Source organism: Calypte anna, chromosome 3, assembly GCF_003957555.1.
Source record: "Calypte anna isolate BGI_N300 chromosome 3, bCalAnn1_v1.p, whole genome shotgun sequence".
Classification (NCBI taxonomy): domain Eukaryota; kingdom Metazoa; phylum Chordata; class Aves; order Apodiformes; family Trochilidae; genus Calypte; species Calypte anna.
In genome coordinates this window covers 92,193,600-92,206,175 of record NC_044246.1, presented here as the reverse complement: position 1 = coordinate 92,206,175, position 12,576 = coordinate 92,193,600, and the positions used below count along the sequence as shown (strand labels likewise).

The 12,576-nt window shown below is 45.1% G+C and overlaps 1 protein-coding gene across 2 annotated transcripts in view; it reads right to left on the bottom strand.

Annotated features, from left to right (window-relative positions):
• The window catches only part of ELOVL5 (ELOVL fatty acid elongase 5), a 39,302-nt gene extending 29,015 nt beyond the window's left edge, over positions 1 to 10,287 (bottom strand). Inside the window, exon 1 of one of the 2 annotated variants that reach the window (XM_030447771.1) lies at positions 10,189 to 10,287. The gene's annotated coding sequence lies outside the window, so the exon portion shown is untranslated. Of the gene's footprint in view, positions 1 to 9,360; positions 9,786 to 10,188 lie in introns of those variants that run through there. The other variant, XM_030447772.1, reaches the window with a different exon arrangement.
• Between the last annotated feature and the right edge of the window lie 2,289 nt (positions 10,288 to 12,576).

Below are 12,576 nucleotides of genomic sequence, written 5' to 3'. Positions count from 1 at the left end.
CAGATTGAAAGAAAAAGCTAAACAGACAGCAAATGTGACAAAGAACTCTTACTACACACTGCTCGTCCTTTAGTTAAGGACCCTTAAGACAGAGGGGAAGAATCCCCTTCAAGCATGCTGTATTGTAAGAAATAAGAATCCGTATGAAACCTTACTAGTGATTTGAGACACACTTTGAATGCAGTAGCCTTAATTTTCAGAGAAGCTTCATTTTCTGATAATGCCAAACTTTTTTCACTTTATGCACATTAAATTAATTAGATGAGAAAAACACCAATAACCAGAAAGTGATTTACACAAATTAAAAAAGAAAAAAAAAAAAGAAAAAAAAAAAAGGTTTTTCCATCATTATGCTGCTTACAGAAAAGTGAAAACCTAACTTACAGTGCATTTTATGAGCCCTCATATTTTGCTAGGAATAAAAGATGGGGAAGAATTAAGCTGCGTTTCATCAGCCACACTTGTAAAGCAACTCTTTAAACTTTTGGCATAAGATAATCTCTTTAGCCACTACAATAAAACTCTTTTGCACACCTATTATACAGATGGTGATACAATAAAAGTTGCTCAGCAGAGAAACCCAAACCTTTAGATTCTGAGCACACCTATTTTGTGCATGTCTTGTACAATCTATGTAGGATACAGAATGATGCTTCAGGCTATGAAATTGCTTGTCTATATTGGCATCTCTCTGAAAGTCCCCCCTCCCCATGTCTCTTGTTATTGCATGTTAAAAGCAAAACCCACTTTCATGCAAAAAACCCTGTTTCATGAACCAATTTTTCAAACATCAAAAGACAATTTCAGTGGTTGCAGGTTATTTTTTTTCCACAATGTTTTCATCTCCCTGGAATACAACTCCTCCACACAGATGTGTCATCACTACAAAAACAGCAGCAAAGGGACTCTTCACTTCAACAGACCTGTTATTCTGGACCAGCAAAGCTAAATGCTCAAGTTCACAGCCTCATGGAGGAACTGGGAAGTGGTGGAGGAGCAGAGGGGAAAAAAAAACCAAAAAAAACACCAAAACATCCAAACCAGATTTGGTTAACGTTCTGGTCTCACACTAATGACTAACAGCTTAGGAGGAAACTTAAGAGGAGCCTCAGCAGAGCGATGCTGCTGGAAGGAAGGACTTGTCAGAGTTGCCAATAGCTACTAATGCTCTTTCAGCCCAAACCCCAGTCCTGTTCCTCTGTTCTACAACACCTCCTAGGGTGCCAGGTGAAGAAGATTTTAAACAGCAAGGCTTGAAAAACAGCTAGAGTGAAATATGAGCCTGAGAAAAGGAGCAGCAAGGAAAAATTAAGGGGCAACAAGGGTAGAAACCCCCTTAACTTCATTGTTAAGCTCCTTCACACATGCAATTGGCATAATTTACATGAGCCTGACATGTTTTTTGAAACCAAGAAGTATTCATTCTACACAAGGAGAAATTCAAGACAGGTCTGCAGTTGCTCAACTAGAGCTTAGATCTGAACATCTTACCTAATTAAGCTCTCCACTGCATTTAGAAAGAGTGAGCCAATTTCATGGGACTTCAAAAAATGAAAGAAAAAACCTTTGAAAACAACATTAGCAGTCCCTTCCAGTACCTTAATACAACCACTTAGCAGTGGCAATAGAACAAGAAATCAATATAGAGAAGTATCAAAGGCTGTTATTTTTGTTCTGCAAGGCATGGCCAGACTCATAGCCTGCTTTTGCTTGCTTCAAAGGCAGATGATGATTGTTTTGAAAGGGTAGAAAAAAGGTAGAGGAAAGTTAGAGGTTCCAGCAATCTGACAAGTATAAGTAGAAGATCGAGGATGGCCTCTGGAGAATCACTCAGGAACCTGGGGAAAGCTGCAAAAGCAGAGGATAAATCTATAGCCATTTAAACTTTCATGACAAGTGATCTGACACCATCATTGCCTATAAAAATGGTTTATGCCCCTGCAAAATTTTTACCTCTAAGCAAGCAGAGGCAGCAGCTCGTGTATTAGCAGAATAATGATCTACACTAAAACGCAGTGGCCCTAATGTGATTCACCTGCATTATTCATTTTTTTAGCTCATTCCTAACTGAAGAGAGAAAGCTTCCCAAATGCAGGCTTCCTTACTGACTTGTACAGTGACATCTATCTCTAGCTCCATGTCTGCTACCCTGTACATGGCCAGTGTACCCTCACACCTGTGTTTTCCTTACATTGCATTTTAACCTCTTGCAGGAGGTGATGGGGATGCCCACCCATAATTTCAAAAGTTGTTGTTGAGTCCAGCAGTGAGGGTTGGGCAAGCTTAGCCACTTCTGCAGTAGTGGAAAGCAAATGAGAGGTTGCAGAGATTACCAGCATGTAAACTATGCCTTCTGGGTGGCATTTCAGTGAGAAATCAATAAAACATGGAAAAAAAAAAAAAAAAGCTCAATTTTTTCAAGAGTTCTTTCTGCTTAAGCCTGTTAAAGAGAAATAGAAAAATCCATAAGTAATCCAGCTTGCTGTACCTAGCAGCTTATTTTCTGTCACTGTATAATGCATGTCAAGGAAATAAAGAATTCTGAACCATGTTACAAGTGCAGGTAATTTTCCCATTAAGGAGGCTTCATGCCTGCAGTAAGTCAGGCTCACAGGACTAATGTAAAGCTTAACGCCACTCCAAAAGGCTGCTGTACATGAGTGGACTGAGGGGTAAATATATGATGCAAGGGATAAACGCATGACCCTAATTCAGGACAAACATCTGAGAGTTTGCACCAGCTCACAGGGGCTGTGACCAGCTAGGAGGGACCTCTCCATGCCAGTAGTGCCACAGAGACATAAACCAGCAAACTGGAGACGCTCCCCATGGACACCTGCTACCCTGCAAATCCACATAAGCATATACATAAAAATGCAGGCACTACCATTGTGTCCTTCAAAACCACATCCAGATTCCTGTGCCTCTACCAACACTGCCCTGTAGCTACCACGTGAGGTCTTGCTCAAAAGCCACAGGAATGAACTGAGCACGCAGCTGCATTTCAGTAGCACGGATGCCATGCACCCAACCCAGCTTGCCACTGGAATTTCAGCATGCAAAAAGGTTTCTCAGGTTTATTCTTCTAAAGGGCACAACGACGTTAGGCTTTGGAGAATGTCATCCTCTGAACTGGTTAAAAGGCTTAATTATTGCTATTTAAGTCAAAGGTTCTCCCTACTGTTTGGCTGGGATTTGATTCTCAAAATAATGATTCAAAACCATCAGCATTTTTAAAAACCACTGGGGAGCTGGAGATAGTCCTTGAGAAAAATGTTAACAGAAGCTTTCTGATTGAACTATGAGCATAGAAATAGCACATTTAAGGGGAAGTCTGTAAAATTTAAGGTATAAAACTCTATAGTTTCTCAAGTTGCTAGCATCTCAAATGAAAGCAAATCTGAGGACATGGGACCAGCTCAAAAACTAGATCCCCATGTTTGCATTCCTGTGTGGGCAACTGACAAAGTAGTGACAGATGTACAAGAAGACTTCTTTTGCTCATTTCTAAGAGCCTGAGGACCTCATTTGATCTTCAAGGTTTCTATCTGAATACAGATGTCATGGTTTTAACTCTGCAGAGGTAGAGGTACCCCTCCACCAAGCTGGGGTCTGCTCCAAAGTGGCAACTGTAGGGCACTTATGGGAGGCATCTTCCCCTAACCAGCACTTGCTAGGGGCTCCTTGGCCAACAAGGGCACAGCAGAAACAGCTTCCCAGTAAGTTCGTGACAGCATACAGTAAGGGGATGGAAAAAAACAAAAAAAAAACCCAGAAAAACCAACCAACCAACCAAAAAAACCCCAACAAACCAGACACCAGTGCAAGTTTACATATTTATGATTTAATTAGCTAAACAGACGGCCTAAAACCATAAGATACTTTGAGGTGTATTTGGTTTAATAAGCTAAACCACATTATTCTGCAAATGAATACTCGTTAGTTTTCATCTAACATAGGTAACTTCCTTAAGAACCACCACACCAACAAAAGCGCCCATCAGCAGCACATACCTGCCTTAAAAGCTGGAATGTTACTTGAAATCAAGACTATATCCTTTTTGAAATCAAGTCTGTGTTTTTCAGCAGAGAGCCTGAACTTGCACATAGGAAAAAAAGCGATTAACCTCCAGTCACAGCAGACAGTCAGCAAGTAAAACAGTTTTCAAGGTCACTTAGGGAGAGTAGCACTTCCAAGTAATAACAGGAGAGTAAGAGTCACTTTGTTCAAATTGCTGACCCAGCACCTCAACGGGTAGGGTTACATAAAGATCAAAGTGCAGGGCAGAATTTGAAAATGCGGGGGAAAAGGTTTGTTCCACATTTATTGCAGCTTCGCACAACCAAGTTTTTGTCTTCTGTAAATGTTAGTGCAACTCTGCATAATTTAGTCATCACCCAAAGCCCCTCAATTGGCAGGGAAATGTTCCAGTATGAAGCTTTGACTTGGAGGTCAATTAAATCCAGACAGCTTTAACATAAATACAAGCTCATGGAAGTTTTTTATATTTCTACCTACTCAGTATGCTGCAGGTCATCAGCAAAGCTATTATTAATGAAGCACAAGCTCTACAGTTTAATAACTCTCTAGTAAGCACATGCAAAATATCCAGATGCAATGGGATGCTGAGATCAACTCTTAATTTGCAGCACTGAGCTCAGCATAAATAGCGTGATTCATTTTTTCTTGGAAAAGTGACAATTACTCTTAGCAGCACGCATCTATAAAATCTCTACACCTGGTAAAGGAATTTATTAGATTGCCATTATGCTTGATGCCTTGTGTTTTATACAAGTCAGCTATTTCATAGAGGAAATTAAAGTTATCCAAAGCACCAAACATGGCCACATACTTGGGAGAAGTTTGCTCTTGAGCTCTTATTTATCCTGTAAGATAATATGTCCTAAACACCAAAACACAAATAGAGAAATCAAGGCAAGAAATTTTAGGAGGTTAATTCCATTAAACAGCTCTAGGCAGAGCCACTGTGTACACAGTGTACACAGTCCACAGCAGCCTTGAGTTATCTCCATATTAAGATTGAAGGGCAGCAGTTATTTGTCAATTAAAAAAAAAATAAAATCTAAGTCACTACATTTATCAAACAGATATATAAATGCTCTTTTGTTGGATATGGGGAACACACTTCAGTGCCCTCAGGAACCTATATACATATATACACACACCACCTCTGCCAATCAGCACTTAGAAACTCCAGGGATGTCGGCCTCAGTGATGCCTTCTTAACTGCACTGCTGCAATACCAAAATTAAACAGCCTTAGAAAAGGTTGTAGCAAAGCAATTTGAACTGGAAGTCTCTTTTTTATCAGACTAACTTCTAGGTAATTCATTGATTATCTTTTTCATTAGTCCCAGTGTCTAAACTTACATCTAAGGGGAAAAGTGTTTCTAGTGCTAGTGTGCATAAACCATTTGGATTCTGCAACTTTTAGCACATTTAAGAATCACAAAAATCAGCAATTATTTTTTAGATGACAAAACAGCTCCAGATTACAAGGATTATTGCCAGTTTTGTGAGGTGTTTGGATGCACACAGAGAAGTGTGCTATGACTGGCATGCAGTAAGCATCTATTTCTTAAGTCTATTATACAGACAAACAGCTTTCATAAAGCATGCATTGCATCCCAGAAGAACACAATTTTGTGTATTGTAAAAACAGAAAAACAAAAGCACTACCACAAAGAGATAAGGCCAACAGCCCCCAAAGCATTCCTCTGTTTAAACAGAGGAAAACAGTTTTATAGACCTCACCCCCATAAGACTAATTGCAGACATGACAATGAAAAAAGATAACAAAAGGGGAGTAAGAGGGCAAAAAACCCCAAGCTGTTCAGTTATGCAGGGAAGGCTAAAGCAAACAGTAGCATCACCTACCTATATATCACAGCCTATATGCAGGGCTGCCAAATTAAATGGAGGTTTAATAGCTTTAAACAGGCAACAGAGTTTTGTCAAGAGAGCACAGCATTTATTGGAGTAAAAACACCACCAGAAAATAACAGGTAGAGGTATCTGTAGCTCTGCCAGAAGAGCACCCATGCCTCTCTGCTCCTTCAGAGAACAAACTCTCAATGAAGGAAACAAACAAACAAAAAAAAAACCTGCCACCAAGAGTCCATGTGCTCCAAAAGGCTTTTCTAGTCCACAGGAGCCTCTCCAATAATACCCATCCCAGGAAACAACTCTGTGCACAGCATGACAGGCTTCTTGCCACTGTGGCTGGAACCCCTGGTCACGCAGCCTGCAGAGCACTGCCTGAGCTCTGCTGGGGGCAAGGTGATGCCCAAGATGCTGCTGAGCCCACCCATCCTCCAGCCTGATCATTGCCCTGCACCACCACACTGCTCCCACCCAGTCCATCAGGCAGTGGCAGGCAGGAGCAAGGATGAAGGCTCATCACTGGCATTCTTTTAACACTAGCCCCAAGAGGGACCAAGGGGAGAACAGGACACGGAGGAATGACACTGTTTTAATGTGGGATCATGAGCAATTGCTGTTTCTCTCCCCAGAATATGCTTTAGGTTGGACACAGATGGTGTTAATTCAGAGACTGGCTTCATCGGCCACAGAACAAGGATTGCTGAGACCAGTAGAAGACAAGTAGAAGATGAGCATTTTAACCTTGTAAGCACTACCACTTTGATCTGTACTGGTGGGTTTTTCTCTAAGCTCAGCAGAAACAGAAGCATTTGATGTTGCAATGTTTGCCACCCTTAAAATGAGGAAGGTAAAAGGAGTGAAGTCAGCTCGGTACTTGAGAGTGTTTAACCAATTACCAGCTGAACATAACTTACAAGAAATTTTCTTCCCAAGGGGCAAATCTGGATCATTCAGCACCAAGCTTTCCACCTGTGGCTACCAGACTTCAGCACTAGGTCAGCCTAAAATCCTAAAATACCACCATTCAAAAAACCTGAATCTTGAAACATATTTCCAAAAACCTGCTCCTAGCAAGCCACAAAAGAACAAGCAATTACAGGTGCTAGCCAGGGGCCTAACAGATTTACAGTATTATTTCCAATGTAGATTTTTTTTTTCTTCTATTAATCATATCTTTTCTAAGTTAATTCCTGTTGTAAACAATACAAAATGAAGGTCAGCAGGGGAAGAGAAGATTAGACTGGAGAATTCAAAATATTTTATTTCAGCTCTGGCTGTACTAAAGGCAAGGAATGCAACACCAGGAATTCTTGCTGAGAAATGTAAAGACAACATCAGCTTACTAAAAATACTGCAATAAGTATACCCAGAGACCGGTTAGAAGGCACATAAACTAAGTATCCTTAATGATGCTACATTTATGTACTAAATATGCGAGAGTTTTAGTCAGAGATACTTAGTTTGTTCAGCTGCTGCTACGTAAAAGATACTAAACCAGGAAAAGTCCAATTGCTTTTTAAAAAGCACAGGGAGGCAAACAAACCAACAGCCAGCCTCTTCCTCAGCCTGTAAGACAAAGCTCCACAGCATATTAATTTCACTGCTGGTCTCTCTGGTTGCATTTGAATGCTACAATACAGGACACTTAGTTGGATCACTTATGATAAATTCGCTTAACTACTTATAGATTAGAAAAAAAACAAGAAGTCCCTAAGGGCTTCTAGCATGCATTACACACATAACATGTACCTTGTAAGAAATTTAGTAAAATTCAGCAAAATCCTGGTACGCTTTTAGCATTCTTGATCCATGAAAAATGGCATCAGCATATTCAATGGCAAACCTACTCCTAACTTCAGCAAATTCAGCACAGTGGTCCCTTTCATCTACTTCTCAGTTCATGAAAAGCTGGAAAGGGATTTCCTCCCAGCTGACCCCAGCCACCTGCAAGCACCACAAGTTTTCAAGGGAAATCCTCACTCTGTGTATGGAAGTAAAGCTGCCCCCAGGCAGAGTATGTACCTTGGCTATTCACTGCTCGGCAAACAGATTATGTACAGGGCACCCCAAATACATAAATACTTTTATAAGAACCAACTTTCGTTGCTAAACAGCATCAGATGATCACGCATGCCATAGGCTTAAGCACCCTGACCCAGCTTCCAAGCTGCCACTTGTGTTAGCAGTGCTGAGGACACACTGGTATTTATCTCTAGCTGTGGAGTTTTCCAACAGCAGAGAAGTCCCAGGCTGCAACTGCACCGAAAGCACAAGCGAGGCTTAGAGCGAAACATCAGAGTTCCGTCACAAAACTCTTCAGCATTATCCGCAAGTCTGTATTAAAAAAATAAATAAGTATCTTCCCTCTAAGCTAGCAGCTTAATCCTGATGCAGTAACACCATTAGCCAGCCTCTACAAAAACTTCACAGATGCAAAACCCTCCATCCAGCCAGGGCCACCGGCGATAATTTAAGCCAACCACTTAGAGCAGGCTCGCAGCTGCCAGGTCCTGGCAGAGAGCTGCTCTTGCAGAGATAATAACCTCACCCTGAGAGCAACCTGGCCCAAAACTCTTGTCGAAAGGCTGCACTGCGCCGCCGGAGACGCCCGCCCTGTTGCCCTCCGCTGCTTTCAACTCAGGGCGTGTTTCAATTTTCGCTGAGCGGTTTCGGAGACTTCCTGATCGGAAGCATCCTAAGTGCAGCTGTGTCCCTGCCTTGTTTTCCCTCGCCATCGCTAGCAGCTGACCGAGCTCTTTCCTCACGTTTTTCGCCATGGCCCCAAGTACTCTGCTGCTGTACGGAATCCCAGAGCACCAGAGATCACCCGAAGCACTGAGAATACATATCAGCCATACGGGGCACTGGCGTCCAACCCCGGCTGGGACGCCGAGCAGGCAGTCAGTACGCGCAGCTGCCGGAGGGAGAAACGCCTCTTGTCATCTGCCCAGAGCCCTTCTTGCTAAGCAAGCCAAGATGTTACCGTTCCTGCCCTGAAACTGTTTTTTTGTCAGCGGATTCAGAGCACGGATCAGTGTTGGAAATCTCTTCGGAGTCAGATCCTCGGCTGCTGTGACCCTGAGAAATGGGGAAGGGCGAAGGGCAGAAAAACAGCCAGCGCAGGCTAGGAAGGCGAAAACACTTAAATCGCTCAGGACGACGCTCCACATAACCCCGAGCACTGCCAACTGCTAATGCTGCTGATGCCTGAGGGTTTCCAGGAGATGGAAGAGACAAAAACAAAGTTTCTAACACAGTCGCTGCATACGCATCTGACATACTGACACATTTTTATCGCATACCCTTACTTTTGCACTTTTTTTTCCTAATGAGTGTACTCTTTAAACATTGAGATTTTAAAACGGGTGGGCAACTTTTAGAGAAGCATTGCCCACCTCCATGGCGCTAGCTTAATGTGGCGTCTGCCCCGTCCCAAACAGACAAACCCGGGAATTACCGTATCGGCGGCTCCGTTTCTGAAGCGGTAAGGCGGCCGAGGCGGTGAGCAAGACTATGGGCTCAGGGGGGGGAAGAAGAAAGAAGAAGTCTTCCTTTCCGAGCCCCACAGGACCTCCCGCTAGCACCCGGCCCCGCTCTGAGGCTGCTCACACCCGGCCCAGCATCTCGGAGAGCGGAGCCGGGGCGCCCATGGGGCTGGCGTGATGCAGCCCCGCCACGGACACACACACACACCACGGGGGGAAAGAGGGTCGGGGGGGTTTTGTTTGGAGCCGTAGCAGCGCTCAGCTCCCTCACCCTCTCCCCCGAGCTTCTCGGGGAGGCCTCGTACGGCCAGGAACCGCTTCCTCGCTGCAAACGCTGCCCGGGGGGGTAGAGGGTGGGGTTCCCACCTTCCTGCCCGTATTATTTCTCCCGACCGTGCCCCGCCACGGCGGAAGGAGCCGCCGCCGCCCGGGGATGCAGTAGCCATGGCAATGCGAGATTGCATCATTCTCTTGACTAACTGCACCGGAGAAAAACGATCCCGGCGAAAACCCCGTCCCTTCCGCCGCCCCGTCCCCTCCCTCCCCTTCCTCCCCCGGCCCTTTTGCCCGCCGCTGCCGGCCCCGGCTCCGACCCCGACCCCGCCGCTCTCCGCCGGCCGCCAAGCCCGCCTTCCGCCCCGCTGCCGCACTTGTTGCGCGCCCCGCGGAGCGGCGCCCCCCGCGCCCCCCTTGCCCGGTGCCCGCCCCTCTTCTCCCGGGGGCCCGGGCTGCCGCTCCGCATCCCGCCGGCGGGCGGGGAGCCCCGGCGCTGCCCTCCCACCCGGGGGACGCGGCCCTACCTGGTGTCGGCGGCGCTGGGGGCGGCGGGAGGGCACCGGCCGGCTCTGTCACGCTGCGGCGCCGCGGGGGCGGGGCCGGGGGCGGGAGCGTGGCGGGGGGGCCCCGCCCCCCATCCACCCGTGGGCTGACTGTGACGTCAGAGTGGTGCGGGGGGCTAACGGGCGGAGGAGGAGGAGGGGGGTGCTATGACGTCATGGCTCCCGAGCGCCAATCCGGCAGCGGCGGAAGGTTCGGGAGGGGAGCGGGGCTGTGGGGCTGTTGCCGCGGGGGTCTTGGTCAGGGTGGTCTGGGGATGGGGGGTGTCCCGGCAGGTAAGCCCGGCGGACCGGGGAGAAGCCCCCCGGCAACAGGTCAGCACCCCCCGCACCACCCCGGGGTCCGGGCGTGAAGATGAAACGAAGTGAAGAGCGGCTCCTCGTTAAGTGAGAGATTTCCAGCCCAGGCGGTGGAAGCTGGAGGCCCCAGTGAAAAACAATAGGGATTAATGTAATTAAAGACTATCATGATGAGGCGAGCTGGGGCCTAAATTAAAGGTCATCAGCAAACATCGTTGATCTATTTCCTGTGTTTTGAGTAATGGGTTTTGCAGCATCGTCATGATTTTGCACGTAAGCTCTGGGTACGATAAATATGGAGGATTTTAATGCCATGGTATAATTTATAACACCCTGGGTTTGTGGTGTAATTTGGATGCATATTCTGAACTTATCCCAACGGTGTCAGATGTCTGAGGAAGGAACCTTCAAGCTTCCTCTGGCTCCTCTCCAGTGGCCAGGACACTCAACAAAAGGAAAAAAAGTCCCTTATATGCTCCAGATGCTTCATTACCTCCACAAGGTCCTAATGGGGTAACAGTGAGGGAGTCCTGACATTAACAGAGCCAATGTGAAGAAAGTGGTTTTTCTTCCCCTGTCTGACGTATTCCCTTGTGCTGGTAGATGGCCTTTTAATTACTTTTTTTTTTTTTTTCCCCTACGAGTTTGTTCCATCTCTTTGCTAATTAAATAAAAATGTTACATAAATAAAGAACAGCTTTGCTTTGCAAAGGAGAGGACTCGAGCAGCAATTTACATGGGGTTTATTCAAGATCAAATATCTGTGCTAGATGGGAAACAATGATCTGTGCAGTTAGCAATTCTGGAAAGTTGGAAGAGGGTTTTCTAGAGCTTCATCTGTTGCTTTAGAAGAAGGCCATGTAGATGAAGCCATCAAGGCTAATCATGACAACGCAATAATGTCCATTAGCTTCTCCTGGTCCTATGTCCATGGTCATTTATCTAAAGCAGTGTGTGTTGTAACCTCACCTAACCTGGTTGAAAATCAGTGTGCAGTCCCCAGAGGTGATGCTGGGCTGTAAACAGGCAACACAATAATGAAACGTTTGCCCAGTGGGATCAGAAATTATCTTCCTTGAGCTCTTACTGGGACAGCAAAAAAAATATCTCTCAGAGTAGGTATCAAGGCAATGCCATAGCTTTTACTTAATTTTATTTCTGTGTTAGAGTATGATGTTAATAGGAATGCCTTTTAAGTTGGGTTGAGGTTTTTTGTTTGTTTTAAAGCCCAAGATTCCATTTTGCTTTCTCTTTGAAGGAGCAACCCCCTGTATGATTTTTGTGTGTGTGATTTTGAGGCTTTGTAGCAGTCTTCAGTAAGGTATGAGCACTTTCAACTGCCTGTGGCTTTAACAGTATGGGGGGCAAAAAAACCCCAAAAGCCAGCACAACTCTCAACTGAGTATGCCTTTCTGAAGGCCTTTTGCCCAAGTTTGTGTTTTGGAGTTTCCAAGGCATCCCTTCTTTTTTGAGGAGAGCAAAACAATCTTGTTCTTAGCAAAATTAATGTAATAAGGCAGAAATCCCTTTTTTACTCACTTGAGCTAGAATGCCATGAGTTCATTGAAACATGGCCAGCATTAGGTCTTTCCACATCTGTAAATCTGAACTTGACTTTCAAGGTGCTTTAAACAAATTTTCTTTCCAACAGGCATACCCATTTGTTTCCATGGTTTATTGATGAGAAATGATTGCACTAAGTGTAACTTTCACAGCCAAAACAGCTTTCTAAATCTAGAAGATGCTTAAATAATTAAGACTCAGTCTGGTGATTTAAAAATAAAAATTGAGCCGTTTGCAACTTCAGATGAAAAAAGGGATAGAGCAGGGTGTAACAGTGGCATGGAGGGGATTGGTACAGCTGGGAAGCAAGTAGCACCCTGTACAGGAGGGGGATGTGCTGCTGCCTGGTATCTGCACCATGTCCTGCCTGCCTGCTTAGTGCCAGAAGGCAGTGGACTGTGCTTTCAGCCCCCCTGAGCCTGGTATGGACCCCTTTTGGCTCCCTGTCCTGGGGAGCTTGCTCTTCTTCATGTGTAGTGGGGTTTTCAT